The 14624-nt window shown below is 40.1% G+C and overlaps 1 long non-coding RNA gene across 2 annotated transcripts; it reads left to right on the plus strand.

The window, feature by feature from the left end:
* The first annotated feature begins 5695 nt into the window (after positions 1 to 5695).
* On the plus strand, positions 5696 to 10632 carry LOC121530905. Of its 2 annotated transcripts, XR_005994070.2 has the most exons (5): positions 5710 to 6150; positions 6278 to 6389; positions 7561 to 7654; positions 8069 to 8180; positions 10284 to 10632. It is a non-coding gene; the product is annotated as an uncharacterized LOC121530905 (long non-coding RNA). The 2 variants fall into 2 exon arrangements; XR_005994069.2 differs by having other exon boundaries at positions 5696 to 6150; positions 7561 to 8180.
* Positions 10633 to 14624: the final 3992 nt, after the last annotated feature.

Here is a 14624-nt window from a genome sequence, read left to right on the forward strand (position 1 = left end):
TTAGAAAACCATTCCAGGTGAAGCTGGTTGAGAGAATGCCAAGAGTGTGCAAAGCTGTCATCAAGGCTAAGGGTGGCTATTTGAAGAATCTCAAATATAAAATATATTCTGATTTGTTTAACACTTTTTTGGTTACTACATGATTCCATATGTGTTATTTCATAGTTTTGATGTCTTCACTATTATTCTACAATGTAGAAAATAGTACAAATAAAGAAAAACCCTTAAATGAGTAGGTGTTCTAAAACTTTTGACCGGTAGTGTACAAAAATGATTTGATAAAATATTGAATTTGGCCTTTACTTCTATAGCCCATAGAAACATATTTAATAACACATTCATAAATGGCAAAAAAAGATAGTCAAAAAATAAGTAATAGGTAGGCACAAAACTACCTCCATACTACCTTCAGACAAGTCCCATGACACTTTTGGGGGGTGTTAGAGAATGTCCCCTTTCCACAGTGGGGTCACACTGGGATGCTACAGACGTTTTTGTGAGAAGACCAATTTTCGCGATTTCTCATGGTCTGACAAACTGCTATAGCTCGGCCACCATAGGTGGATGCGGTGGATTGAGACGCAGCCCATGCAAAAAAACAGATATCTCTATCTTAAACTGGGATTTTTGTATTATGTTACTTAGATTGACGAACCAGTGCGTCAATAGATTCTAGGGTGTTTTAACCTGTCTCCTCCCCTTCAGCTACACTGATTTTAAGTGGATTTAACAAGTTACATCAATAAGGGATCAAAGCTTTCACTTGGATTCACCTGGTCAGTCTGTCATGGAAATAGCAGGTGTTCTTAATGTTTTGTATACTCAGTGGATGTCAGTCACTCAATTAGCCCATGTGTTTGAATTAGCTACCATTGACTTAGCACTTCAACAGGAACAAAAACCTTATTTGACATTGACAGTAATGGGAAAGAAAATTAAATTTATATGTGATACAGGGGCCTGCCGGACAGCAATCTGTGCGGCAGATAAACCAGAGGGAGTAAGGATTAAAGAGGAGAAAATCATTGTGCGGTCCGCCACTGGCCATCAATTTGTTGAAAGGTTATCAGCCCCTATAACGCTAAAACATTAACAATCAGGAGGAGAGGCAACCATATCCATTCTGATATCCAAGCTGTGTCCAGTTAACCTACTAGGACGTGATGTAATGACTAAATTGAATGTGGCTGTCACTCCCACTGAGAGGGGAATGAAAGCCTACATAGTCCGAGACAATATGGTTGTATGTGGGGAAGGGGAACCATGTTATTGGTATAGTCAAGATTTGTTGAAAGGGGGAATAACTGATATTCCCCGAACCTTAATGGAACTTGCAGATGATGTAGTACCAGGCCCCACTAAAATAATAATAATAATATGCCATTTAGCAGACGCTTTTATCCAAAGCGACTTACAGTCACGTGCACATACATTTTTACGTATAGGTGGTCCCGGGGATCGAACCCACTACCCTAGCGTTACAAGCACCATGCTCTACCAATTGAGCTACAGAGGACCACAAAATGTCACCTGATGACTTACACTGTACTCTCTGGTATAACAAACACCCAGGTCCTGATCCAGTCTATGAGGAAGCATTACTTAAAACCACAGAGAGAACTATAGGGTTAAAGTGGTTTCACTATGACAATACACACGCTGCAGTAGAAGTGGAACTACAGCCTCAGAGTCAGAGACTGTACAGAGAAAGGTGGAGCCCCCATGTACAGTGGGGAAAAAAAGTAGTCAGCCACCAATTGTGCAAGTTACTCCCACTTAAAAAGATGAGAGAGGCCTGTAATTTTCATCATAGGTACACGTCAACTATGACAGACAAAATGAGATTTTTTTTTCTCCAGAAAATCACATTGTAGGATTTTTTATGAATTTATTTGCAAATTATGGTGGAAAATAAGTATTTGGTCACCTACAAACAAGCAAGATTTCTGGCTCTCACAGACCTGTAACTTCTTCTTTAAGAAGTTGTCACCTAGGGTGAGGACAGTGAGAGAGCTTAGAGAGTTAATCATATGTGCTTGTATAAGATGCATATTTGCCCAGCAACAGAGTATTTTTGTATTGTGAAACCAGTAAAGGAAGTCTGTGTATGTGTGACCTGATACTGGAGGAACCAGAAAAGCAACCATACGAACACAGTTGGAGTGTGAAATAGATACAAGAAGAAACAATAGGTTGTTGTGCAAGTTTACAGAGAAATGTGACAGTTGCCTAAATATGGGCTAGGAGTTTTCTCATTGGCCCACTTAGGGGTGTAGTAAAGGTATAAAAAACATTGTGCATTGTATGATTTTCAGAGCTCTCATGAATAAAGACTGATCTATTGCAGAAATTGGACTTTGTTTAATTGTCAAGGCCGGGCGTAGGTGTGGTGTGGAATCAATTGCAGGATGCAGATGCAAGTCCAAAACCACTTTAATAAAGTCCACAGAAACAACGGCTATAAACAGAGCCGGTTGAACAAGGGAAAAATAAACGCACTCAGCGTAAAAGTACAACAAACGCACAACGTGCGGACTCTCTAATAACATAGAGCACAAACTGACTGGCAACACCTGCTGACATAGAACAACTACACACAACCACAAGACAGAAACAACGAGAACTTAAAGGACACATAATCAAGACGAAATGAGCAACAGGTGTAACAAATCAGACCAAACCAAACACACACAGACACAACGAACGGTGGCAGCTAGTACTCCGGGGACGACGACCGCCGAAGCCTGCCCGAACAAGGAGAAGGAGCAGCCTCGGCCGAAACCGTGACATTAATTCATTATTAACTAGAGCCTTACAACCTCTGGGAATTATTCAAAGCTTGAGAAGTAGTTGACTTCAACCATTGAGATAACAAAATTCTCGTGACACCATGTAAGTAAAATGAAAATCGATTAGTAAATTAGTCTAGACAAATTACCGACCGGGCACTTGCCCAAGGACCCTGACTTCCAGGGGGCCCCCATTGATTTTGTTAGTCACTTTCACTCAGATATCATATTAACACGGCATAGATCACGACAAAATGTGTAGCTTTAAAACTGCAAAAATGTCTCCCCAACCCATGGCAAAATGTGTAGAATTGCAGAAAATTAGCTGTAAAACTGCAACAAAAAAATATGTTCTGTAAAGCAAACTTATTTGTTAACCTTTTGTTAATAAAATAATTTTTCTGCTAACAGATCCCTCTACGTATTAAATTATAGTTTTTAGTCCCGGTGCTGAGTTAATGTGAGAATGTGTAGCAGCTAATTGTATAGCTAATAGGCTATGTGTTTGTAGATCAACTGTGGTGAATGAAGCTACAGCAACCAACGTGATAATGGCTGGGTTAATTTTTGCTTGTTTTTGCTGTTCTCCAACTATCATTTTAGATTTAAAAAATGGTATAGAAATGCAGTAAATGAGCTTCAAATGATGAGCCAGTCAACCTCTGAAAATAACATACAGTGCCTTCAGAAAGTATTCATACCCCTTATTCATACCACTTGACTTATTTTGTTGTGTTACAGCCTGAATTCAAAATGGATTCAATATTTTAAAAAATCTCACCCATCTACACACAATCCCCATAATGAAAAAGTGAAAACATGTTTTTAGACATTTTTGCAAATGTATTGAAAATAAAATACAGAAATATCTCATTTACATAAGTATTCCCACCCCTGAGTCAATACTATGTAGAAGCACCTTCGGCAGCGATTACAGCTGTGAGTCTTTCTGGGTAAGTCTCCAAGAGCTTTCCACAACTGGATTGTGCAACATTTACCCATTATTATTTTTAAAATTCTTCAGTCTCTGTCAAATCGGTTGTTGATCATTGCTAAACAACCATTTCAGGTCTTGCCATAGATTTTCAAGTAGATTTAAGTCGAAACTGTAACTCGGCCACTCAGAAACATTTACTGTCGTCTTGGTAAGCAACTCCAGTGTAGATTTGGCCTTCTGTTTTAGATTATTGTCCTGCTGAAAGGTGAATTCATCTCCCAGTGTCTGGTGGAAAGCAGACTGAACCAGGTTTTCCTCTAGATTTTGCCAGTGTTTAGCTCCATTCCTTAATTTTTCCCACCTAAAAAACTCCCCAGTCCTTAACGATTACAAGCATACCCATAACATGATGCAGCCACCACTATGCTTAAACATGTGGAGAGTGGTACTCACTAATGTGTTGTATTGTATTTGCCCCAAACATAACACTTTGTATTCATTACAAAAAGTGAATTGCTTTGCCACATTTTTTGCAGTATTACTTTAGTGCCTTGTTGCAAACAGGAAGCATGTTTTGGAATATTTGTATACTGTACAGGCTTCCTTCTTTTCACTCTGTCAATTAGGTTAGTATTGTGGAGTAACTACAATGTTGTTAAGCCATCCTCAGTATTCTCCTATCACAGCCATCAAACTCTGTAACTGTTTTAAAATCACCATTGGCCTCATGGTGAAATCCCTGAGCGGTTTCTCTCTGGCAACTGAGTTATGAAGGACACCTGTATCTTTGTAGTGACTGGGTGTATTGATACACCATCCAAAGTGTTATTAATAACTTCACCATGCTCAAAGGAATATTCAATGTCTGCTTTTTTTTAAACCAATAGATGCCCTTCTTTGTGAGGCATTGGAAAACCTCCCTGGTCTTTGTGGTTGAATCGGTATTTGAAATTCACTGCTCGACTGAGGGACCTTACAGAGATAGTTGTATGTGTGGGGTACAGAGATGAGGTAGTCATTCAAAAATCATGTTAAACACTATAATTGCACGCAGGGTGAGTCCATGCAACTTATTATGTGACTTGTTAAACACATTTTTACTCCTGATCTTATTTTGGCTTGACATAACAAAGGGGTTGAATACTTATTGACTCAAGACATTTCAGCTTTTCATTTTAAATTAATTTGTAAACATTTCGAAAAACATAATTCAATTTTGACATTATGGGGTATTGTGTGTAGGCCAGTGACAAAAAAATTAATACATGTAAATAATTTTAAAATTCAGGCTGTATCACAACAAAATGTGGAAAAAGTAAAAAGGTGTGAAAACTTTCTGAAGGCACTGTACAGGCTCCTTAAGAGTACATCTTGGGCTAGGACTATAGCTAAACTAACGTTAGTTAGCTACTCAGGCCAGTTGCTAGCAAGCTGCTAATTAACAGCAACTTGACCGTAGCTCTCTGTTTATTAAAATAGTTCACATATTGAAAAAAGAAAGACAAATAACCTAAATTCAGTGCACAAGCTCACAATCTTTTCAGGAAGTAGCAACATAACTTCATGTTTGTTTTCCTCAGCTACAGAATCCTGAACTGACCAAATCTGACAACATGTTTAGTTTAAAGGGATCGTTCTGCCAAATTACAAAATTGTGTGTGTGTGTGATAAATGAATTCTATCCATGATTAAAGCTGTGTGAGAGATTAAAGGAAACAAGAGAAAATAGGACAGTGAATTAACAACCTGCAAACAACAGAGGAGAAATGGCTCCAAGTGCAGACTGTTGGGTGACAGCACCATGCGGGATACTAATGAATATACAAAAGATAAATGAACATTCAAGCATATAATTGCTTTTTGTGTGCGTCTAGGCCCTTATTTAGATTAGGTTATAGGGGGTCACACATATAGGAGGGTTCTTGCTTTCAATTTTCCCATGGCACTGTGCAGGCAAGGCTGATCCTGTGATAATTTCTTACCAAACTGGACACTATATGGGCTAAAATGGCATAGGAATAGACATCCCCGTATGTAGAGTGTTTCATTCTATTGGATTCCGACTCACTGCAGATATTATATTGTTGTAGCCCTAATCTGTAGCCAAACGCTCGGATGGCGCCTACAGGCTACGTTTCTGGTTACCGAGGGAACGCAGATGGTAGAGGAGACTGACGGGCATTCATTCTGTCATCAGTTTGCATTACAATAGAACGTACTCGTAGACCTGTGGCAGCTGGAGTCCGTAGCCTACACGCGCTCGCATACAAAATACAGACATCTGCGGGTTAATTCCTCGTGCCATCCAAACACTCCTTTGTCCAGGCTTCAGTCTTGTTATTTACTCTCCATTATTAACCGCCCATCAGAGGCAGCTGCTCCGCACTCACCCGACCTCTCTGCTCAAACTGACGCACTCCACGGGTAAATTGGAATAGGTTTTTGTGCACTGCGCATCACACAACCATTGATGATAAAGATTCGCTTTTAATTCAGAATATGTATACTATATATGACTGATAATTTTGTTCATCGCTCATTCTACCTGAAGAAGATCAGAGTTGGACACAGTTGGAGCGCTTCATGGCGCCACCCTTGCTGACACAGATGCTGTGAGACTGGTGCATTTTGGACCGATGGTCAAACTTGCGTCAATGCAAAAGGTAAGAAACCACTGACCGATTTTCTATCTTCTGATATTCTTTAATAAGACATTTAATTCTACATTTTAATATGTGAATAGCAGCATCTGTGAATAGCTTCCAAGACCGCAGCCTACAATTATTGTCCCATTTGCCTGGTTTCTTTCCTGGGGAGAATAATACACGTGATCATCATGCTGAGGAGAACATAGGGTAAACGATTATTACAACAATCATAATGTATGGTGTTTAATGGTTTTAATCATTCAAGCTGGGTTTGACAAATCTTCATTGCTAGGTGCATTTGGAAATTATGTTTTATAAAGCGCTCTTATAACACAATATACAGTGAGTGTACAAAACATTATGAACATGTGCCTGGTCGGTAATTTGGCAATGATTACTACAAGCTTAGATATCTGGCTAGACTAATTTAGTAGTCAAATTTGTTTTTACTGACATGGGCTAATTGAGTGACAGTCAGTGATTGACATACACTGAGTATACAAAACATTAAGAACACCTGCTCTTTCCATGACATAGACTGACCAGGTGAATCCAGGTGAAAGCTATGATCCCTTATTGATGTTAAATCCACTTCAGTTAGTGTAGATGAAGGGGAGGAGACAGGTTTAAGACAGTTGAGACATGGATTGTGTATGTGTGCCATTCAGAGGGTGAATGGGCAAGACAAAATATTTAAGTGCCTTTGGGTGGGTGGGGGGTTGCAACTCGATATTAGGAAGGTGTTCTTAATATTTGATATGCAGATTTATGAGAGCTGAATACCATTTCAATGCCCCATTTCAGTCAAGTTTAAAGGCAAAGACCTAGTACAAGCAGGCACGCACACGCAAACCTCTGCAGGACCAACTAGTCTAGCCCTACATAATAAATAATTTAGACATTCAAATGCAGCAACAGCGCAGTGAGTAAGCTACCACTGTATCATATGCCTCATTAGTTTAGGCTATCTATTCTGTTCCATGATGGAGTAAAAAAAAAAAAATGTTATAGGATAGGCCTATACAACATACATTTTTATTTGAGGAGAAATAGCTTGTGATGATGCAGGGGCAGTGTGCTTCCATCTAGTTTTATTACAAACAGTTATTATCTCACCCTGTCCACCTCCACTGCTGCTGTTTAAATAGAATTCTGCTGCTAGCTAATGGATACCCTCTGTCTACAGTGGCCAAACCCACAGCCCAGCTGGCAGGATGCATATCCCCATGACAACTGGGATTCCCTGGGGTCCCTGATGGACTACAGGAGTAGGGAGACAGGTATGCGTCCAGTATATCCACACATATTGAGGGAGGGGTTCTTCTAAAGGCAGAGAATTAACCACTGCCATTGGTGGTAATGATGCCTTGTAGGCTCCATTCCTCCATGAAATTTGTATTGACTATTGTTTGTATTAGGGTACCTACCGTAGCAAGGTATTCATTTAAATTAGGTTAGTTTAAGGTAAAACATTTCAAATTAGATGAAAAAGGTTAATCAGGTCAGTTAGTAACGGTTCCTAATCGCCTATGATTCTGGGAACTTTATTAACCCTTCCCTCCTGCATCCCATGGTATCTTTTGTCAGTAGTCAAGTCCAATGGTCCAGCCTCTCCTTGGTAGGGTTTTGGGGACAGGTGTTCCAGGGGGTTGCGTTCCACTTTCTGCTGCTCGCTGCTCTGTGTTTCTCTCCAGATATGCTGAGGAGGATGGTGGGACGGTGCCAGCCCTCAGAGCCCATTTAGATGAGTCAACAACATGACCTGACTGACTGACAGGGCTGTATACAAAGCTGTTTTCTAAACAGGTACAACTATTGCTAATCTATATTCAGATAGAGCAAAAACCCTTTCAAATGCCCTTGTTAGAGAGACAATCCAGAAACCTCTATGTCTGTGAGGTTTTGTTAGAATATTGGCATTTGAGCAATGAGACATCTCGTTGCACACTGGTTCAAGGGCCTTATACTGACACAAAGAACAGTGCTGCCATTGAGGTTATACTGCACAGTATGTTCTCATGCTAAGAGAGAGGGCTAGCGCTGAGCAATTAGTGCTTTTTGAGGTCGGTTCGGTTTCAGTTTGATAATTAAAATACAATCAAATTTTTATTCGATTTAAACATTATTTTCATTACATTAATTAAATGTATTATGAAATTATGACATTAAAATGATTTTTGAGCTTTTTAATGGAAATTCCAAACCCCAAAATAGTGAACATTCAATTTGCAAAACATTGAAAATAAGCTGTTGTTTCTGTCAGGTCCACATTGGGTAGACAAGAGAAAAATTACTATGAAATAATACAATATTTCAGTTGTGTATATTACTTCGTTTTTATTTGATGACTTTATTATTTTTCATTCCTGTGGTATTGAAACTTTTTCAGCGGGACCCCATTTTCTTCGCCAGCATTTCTGGGGACCCCATTGTTTTCGTCAGAAATTCTCCCACCCTAAATCTAATGTTACAACCTTAAAATTGGTACATTTAGATTACATTTTAATTTTTTGGCAAACCCATTGCAGTTCCCCCGCCGACTTTGAATACAACTGCCTTAAAGTCATCATCTCATCTCTGCTTAGGCAGTAGCAGCCTGCCAGCCAGACAACCATCTAATGTTATCACTGTGCTCCCCATACTATACTACTGGCTTTAGTCATCCTATTTAGCTAGGCTAGCCTGCCTAGCTGTTTGACGAAATCAATTTACTAGTTCTTCAAAGTAGATAAGGCATACTTTCACGAACGGTATATATCCCTCTCGTCGTTGTGTTGTGTACATTCCTCTCTCATGCGGTCTATGCGGTCTGTGTGTATCTAACCCGAGCTAACCACTGAGGTATAAAGAACTGGAGACTGCATCCAAGATGTCTGACTGTTGTTTTCAAGGTAATCTTCTCACGTTCGCATACGCCGATTCATGGACTGTCTATATCCGCGTTGCATCTGGTTTAAATGGACCAACATCACATGCGCACTAGCACTCAGTGAGCACAGGGAGCAGCACGAGCAGCGATGACGTCGTCACGTCATCCAAAATTGTGGCAGACATTGGATGAATATAACATTTTAATATCTTCGGTTGTGAGTGATGGAAAATAGAGGGTATATGAGAGGGTATATGATAGGGAGGGTGACATGGAAAGTAAAGGATTAGTTTAGTGTGTTTATTTATAAATCAACCGCATTATAACAGTGCAGTCGCCCTGTACTGCCAGAGACAAGAGGTGGAGAGCAAAACAACCTGAAAGCAGAACCATAACTAAATCAGATTAGTCTAATCTGCTTTCATGGCTGATGAGCTTTAATATCCGACGTATGCCAGATCGGCCTATAAAATGTGTTTGGTTGGGTCAGGTCAGCCAAGAGCTAGAGAAATAGAGGCTGTGGAAGGGTAGTCTACATATGTGCTGAGAGTGAAGTTGAGGGTGGGGGACCATGGTGTGGGGGGAGATTGTCCTCACCAAGGCAACACACACATATTCTGGATCTCTCTCTGCTGAGGCTTTAAAGCTTAGAATCCTGCCCCTGGGCAATAATCCTGATTTCATATATTTCACAGATTACAGACACACACACACACACACACACACACACACACACACACACACACACACACACACACACACACACACACACACACACACACACACACACTCAAAGAGCCCTCTTGACTTTAATTTTGTGACAAAATGTGTGTCAGCCTAAACTAATGGCTACTTCTCTGCTCCCTCCACCTGTCTTAGTTGAGGTGTCCTTAGCCAAACTGCCACAATCACTTCTTCTCTGCGCCTGTCAAACTGTCTGATACTCAGTCCATCAGTCTTTCTCTGCTCAGTTGTCTACACATATTGTGTTATGTAGAACAGAACTCAGTGACTGTGTTGTCATGTCATTCCCCCTGCAGTTGTCAACGCGGTTCATCCTTACCGAACTGGAACTGGGACGGGAACTGGGACCTATGGCTTTCACCCACTGACAAATGAACATTACTACAAGGCTACTGACGGAGCACACTTCTTTTGCTATCGATTTGTGTTAGATGGAGACCTTGCAGTGATTATTATTGTTATTATTATTATTTGGATGTACCATTGGCACATTGCTGGCCCCTTTAATTGTAGTATATTTTATGCCATGTCGTTCAGGCCTTTGTTTGATAGGACCACATTTCATGCCATAACCTCTTAAGGATCTTACCCTTTTTTTTAAATTTTCGCCTAAAATGACATACCCCAATCTAACTGCCTGTAGCTCAGGACCTGAAGCAAGGATATGCATATTCTTGATATCATTTGAAAGGAAACACTTTGAAGTTTGTGGAAAGAGAAAGAGAGATCTGGTAAAAGACAATACAAACAAAGAAACATGCTTTAAAAAAAAAAATCATCTTTGAAATGCAAGAGGAAGGCCAGACAGTGATGTAGGAATCTAGGTCTAATTAAGATTTTGTCCACAAGATGGCAGCATTGTGTGTGCAAAGTTTCAGACTGATCCAGTGAAAGATTACATCACTACACAATATTTTGTGTCAAGTCTGCCAGGAGTTTTCCCAAATGTTCCGAATTGGTCAATTTATACATTTTCAAGTACATCACTATAGAGAACATACAAAAATGCTAGGACCACATTTCATGCCATAAGAAAGACCCATAAAGGGTGGGGTTTTAGTGTTGTCTGATGCTTTGGCGCTTTCCTCCCCTTAAATATTGTTTACCTGAGTGAGCTTTCTCTCCCCTCCTCTGTAAAATAACTCTAACACATTCTCATCTCCTTCCACACTGTTCAGCTGATCAAAGCAGAGAGAGACTAAAACCTATCTCTGATGCCTGCTTCTCCTCATGCTGTCAGCACCTTTCTCTTCTCGGTAACCTTGGTAACACTTTTAACACCTTTCTCACTTCCTTCTACCTCTGATGTCTAACATGACTAACAAGGTTAAGTCTGCTGAGATGGCCTTCCTGCTAATTTAATTGATGTTCTCCTAAAGGCGTCAGCATGCTTCAGTTTGGCTGGCGCCTTCCGAAGTCGGCTAGGCGAACCGAAAAGTGTGCTTGCATACTCCCTTAAAAGACCTTAGCTTGGAAAACAATCAAAAAGTGTCAATAGTACCGATTGTCCATTTTGACACGCCATAGCCAGTATACACTTCCTCAAAATATTCAGAATTAATCTAAGATAACTCAAGAAATCTGTCATAAATGTGGATGTTTTTGCGGAGGAGATCTTAGTCATGCAATTTTACATCTAACTAATATGTTTGGTGCAGTATGAAAAAAATAATGAAAAAAATGCATGAAAACAAGTCGTCTCTTGTTGAATGACAACAGAGACTGTCACCGACGAAGGGGCGTAGATTTCGGCTACCGACATCAGCTTGCCTCTAGAAAAAATATTGTGTGCCCGAACAGCCAGAAAAAACTTAACGAAGTCCAGAACTAACAAAAACGTCACAAAATGATGTCATAATATATGCAAAACTCTTCCGAACTGTTTTGGCTGGGAAGCATGCAGACGACTTAACCCAGCTGACATACCCATAACAAGCCTTAGCTGCTGGAGTGGTAACATTAGTCTACTCTAACCTTACAGTGTTATGAGGATGTTACGACTTTAATAGGGTTGTGTTAGTGTGTAGCTGTGTTTGCATGGTCTCCCGAGGCCTGGTTTGTCTTGTGATTGCTGCATGAACTGCAACTCCCAATAACCTCAGCTGGAGTCGTATAGAACTAACCAACACCAGGGTAATCCTGGTTTGCTAACCTGGACTAACAATCTAACAGTCACTAATCAATCAAATCAACCAAACTAAAACCCAAGCACCGTGTGTGTGTCACAGGAGGCTGCTGAGGGGAGGATGGCTCATATGAATGGCCGGAACGGAACAAATGGAATGGTATCAAACACATGGAAACCATGTGTTTTATGTATTTGATACCATTCCATTAATGCCGCTCCAGCCAGTACCACGAGCCTGTCCTCCCCAATTAAGGTGCCAACAAAGTCCTGTGGTGTAGGTGTGCATTTTGAGGTCAAGAGAGGGGCTCTTAATGTAATTAATTTCCTTACCCTCTGAAACCAAACCATCAGCTCTCTTGGCATTCCTTAATAAATTCACTAACAAATACACTCTAATACCTAACAGTACTAATGTCTGCTAACAGACCTTTTGTTACTTATACTAACCTTTACTATACTAACCTGTACCCCTCCCATTTTCCTGAAACCCTTCTTCCGCCAGACAAAGATCACCCAAAATCATATACAATAACTATGTATTTATTAATCTGTTATAACCGTAAACTCAATATGTTGCTTGTTGAGACATGTTACTTTTGGCCCCATAAAGCACAACGGTGAGAATGATTCCAGGATCTGGGATGAGAAGCTGGATTAACCAATAGATTTAAAGACAAAGCGCACCTACCTACCTGTAGCTCACAGGGTTGACCACACACTTCTGCTCAGGGGGATGCCTGAAAACAAAATCTTTGTTACAAATGTTTCAGTAACTATGCTAAAGAATTGTATAATATTTGCAAAAAGGTTTCCATCTTTATAGTTTAACAAATAATGACTGACAAATGTTTGTCCCCCTGTCTATTGTGTGGTCAAACTCTAAAAGATGTTGGAGCCCAGTGCTTGGTTTGTAGCCTGCATAGACACGTGTATTCTCTTATTAGATCAACCAAAGCAAATAGCAACCCATACCTTCTTTATTACTAACAGAGTGGTGACTGGTATACTAACAAACCCAGATGAGGCCTAAGAATTTGGCCATTGATTTCTTGCTCTTACTAACATACTGTATCTTCTCTCAGACTAACATGTGGTGCTTCTGTCAATGCTGTCTAACCATGCTGCGACCAACTTATCACCACTCACTTCACCCTGCCCCTTGGTGAGATCAAACAGCATCTAGTAGGCCATGCAGTATCTTTTCTTTACTTCCTGAGTCATCATGAGGATAGACATCCCTTTGTTCTTGATCGTGTGATGCTTTACTAAGCTGCTCTGGAGTGAGAAAGCACTAACTATTGGGGCATGAAACAGCTTCCAACAAACAAACTAACAAACTAACTAACCTACTAATTAACTAATTATCTAACAAACTAACTAAAATGACTAATTGTGTGCTGAGAGTTATCAGGTTTTGAGGTTTTGGTTCAGCAAGCCATCACCCTCCTTGGTTTGTGTGTGTGTGTGTGTATGTGTGTGTACATGTGTGCCTGTAATGTCTGCTGCAAGTAGTTCTCACAGTCTCACGTCAGAATTAGATGTTCATCCATGTTTCTCAAACATCTAATTTCAAAGTTCTTCCAAACTTCAAATTTCAAAGTGTTTAAGGTTAAGTTTAGGAATGAACTCCGAAATCGTAAGGTTAGGCTTTAACTCCGAATGGTTAAGGTAAGGGATAAGGTTTGGGATAGGCTTAAAACAAAAATCTCAAAAACAACTTTCTATCACGGGATTCGAACATGCAACCCTTGGCACAAGGTAAGGGTTAAGGTTTGGGATAGGCTTAAAACAAAAATAACTTTCTATTGCGGGATTCAAACATGGAACCTTTGGCACATAAGGCAGATGCCATCCCCCATCCCCCATCCACATCCACAACACCCTAGCAAAACTGAAACCTACTTGAATCTAACAGCTCTCACTGTTGCCCCTAATGGCCCGTTTCCATGTCCTCTCCCAACGTCCTCAGACATGGATGGACGTTGAATACTGACTTGTATCATGGGTGACCAAGCTGGCAGACCTGTGGTTATTAATACTAACCTGTACTATGGATGATATTGGCTGGGCTTGTAATTTCGAACACACTAACTACTCTTTGCTTTGTGCCCTGAGTCTGAGACAGAATCTTCTCCCATTTTCCTGAAACCCTTCTTCCGCCAGACACAGATCACCCAAAATCTTATACAATAACTATGTATTTATTAATCTGTTATAACCGTAAACTCAATATGTTGCTTGTTGAGACATGTTACTTTTGGCCCCATAAAGCACAACGGTGAGAATGATTCCAGGATCTGGGATGAGAAGCTGGATTAACCAATAGATTTAAAGACAAAGCGCACCTACCTACCTGTAGCTCACAGGGTTGACCACACACTTCTGCTCAGGGGGATGCCTGAAAACAAAATCTTTGTTACAAATGTTTCAGTAACTATGCTAAAGAATTGTATAATATTTGCAAAAAGGTTTCCATCTTTATAGTTTAACAAATAATGACTGACAAATG

This window comes from Coregonus clupeaformis, chromosome 18 (assembly GCF_020615455.1).
Source record: "Coregonus clupeaformis isolate EN_2021a chromosome 18, ASM2061545v1, whole genome shotgun sequence".
Classification (NCBI taxonomy): domain Eukaryota; kingdom Metazoa; phylum Chordata; class Actinopteri; order Salmoniformes; family Salmonidae; genus Coregonus; species Coregonus clupeaformis.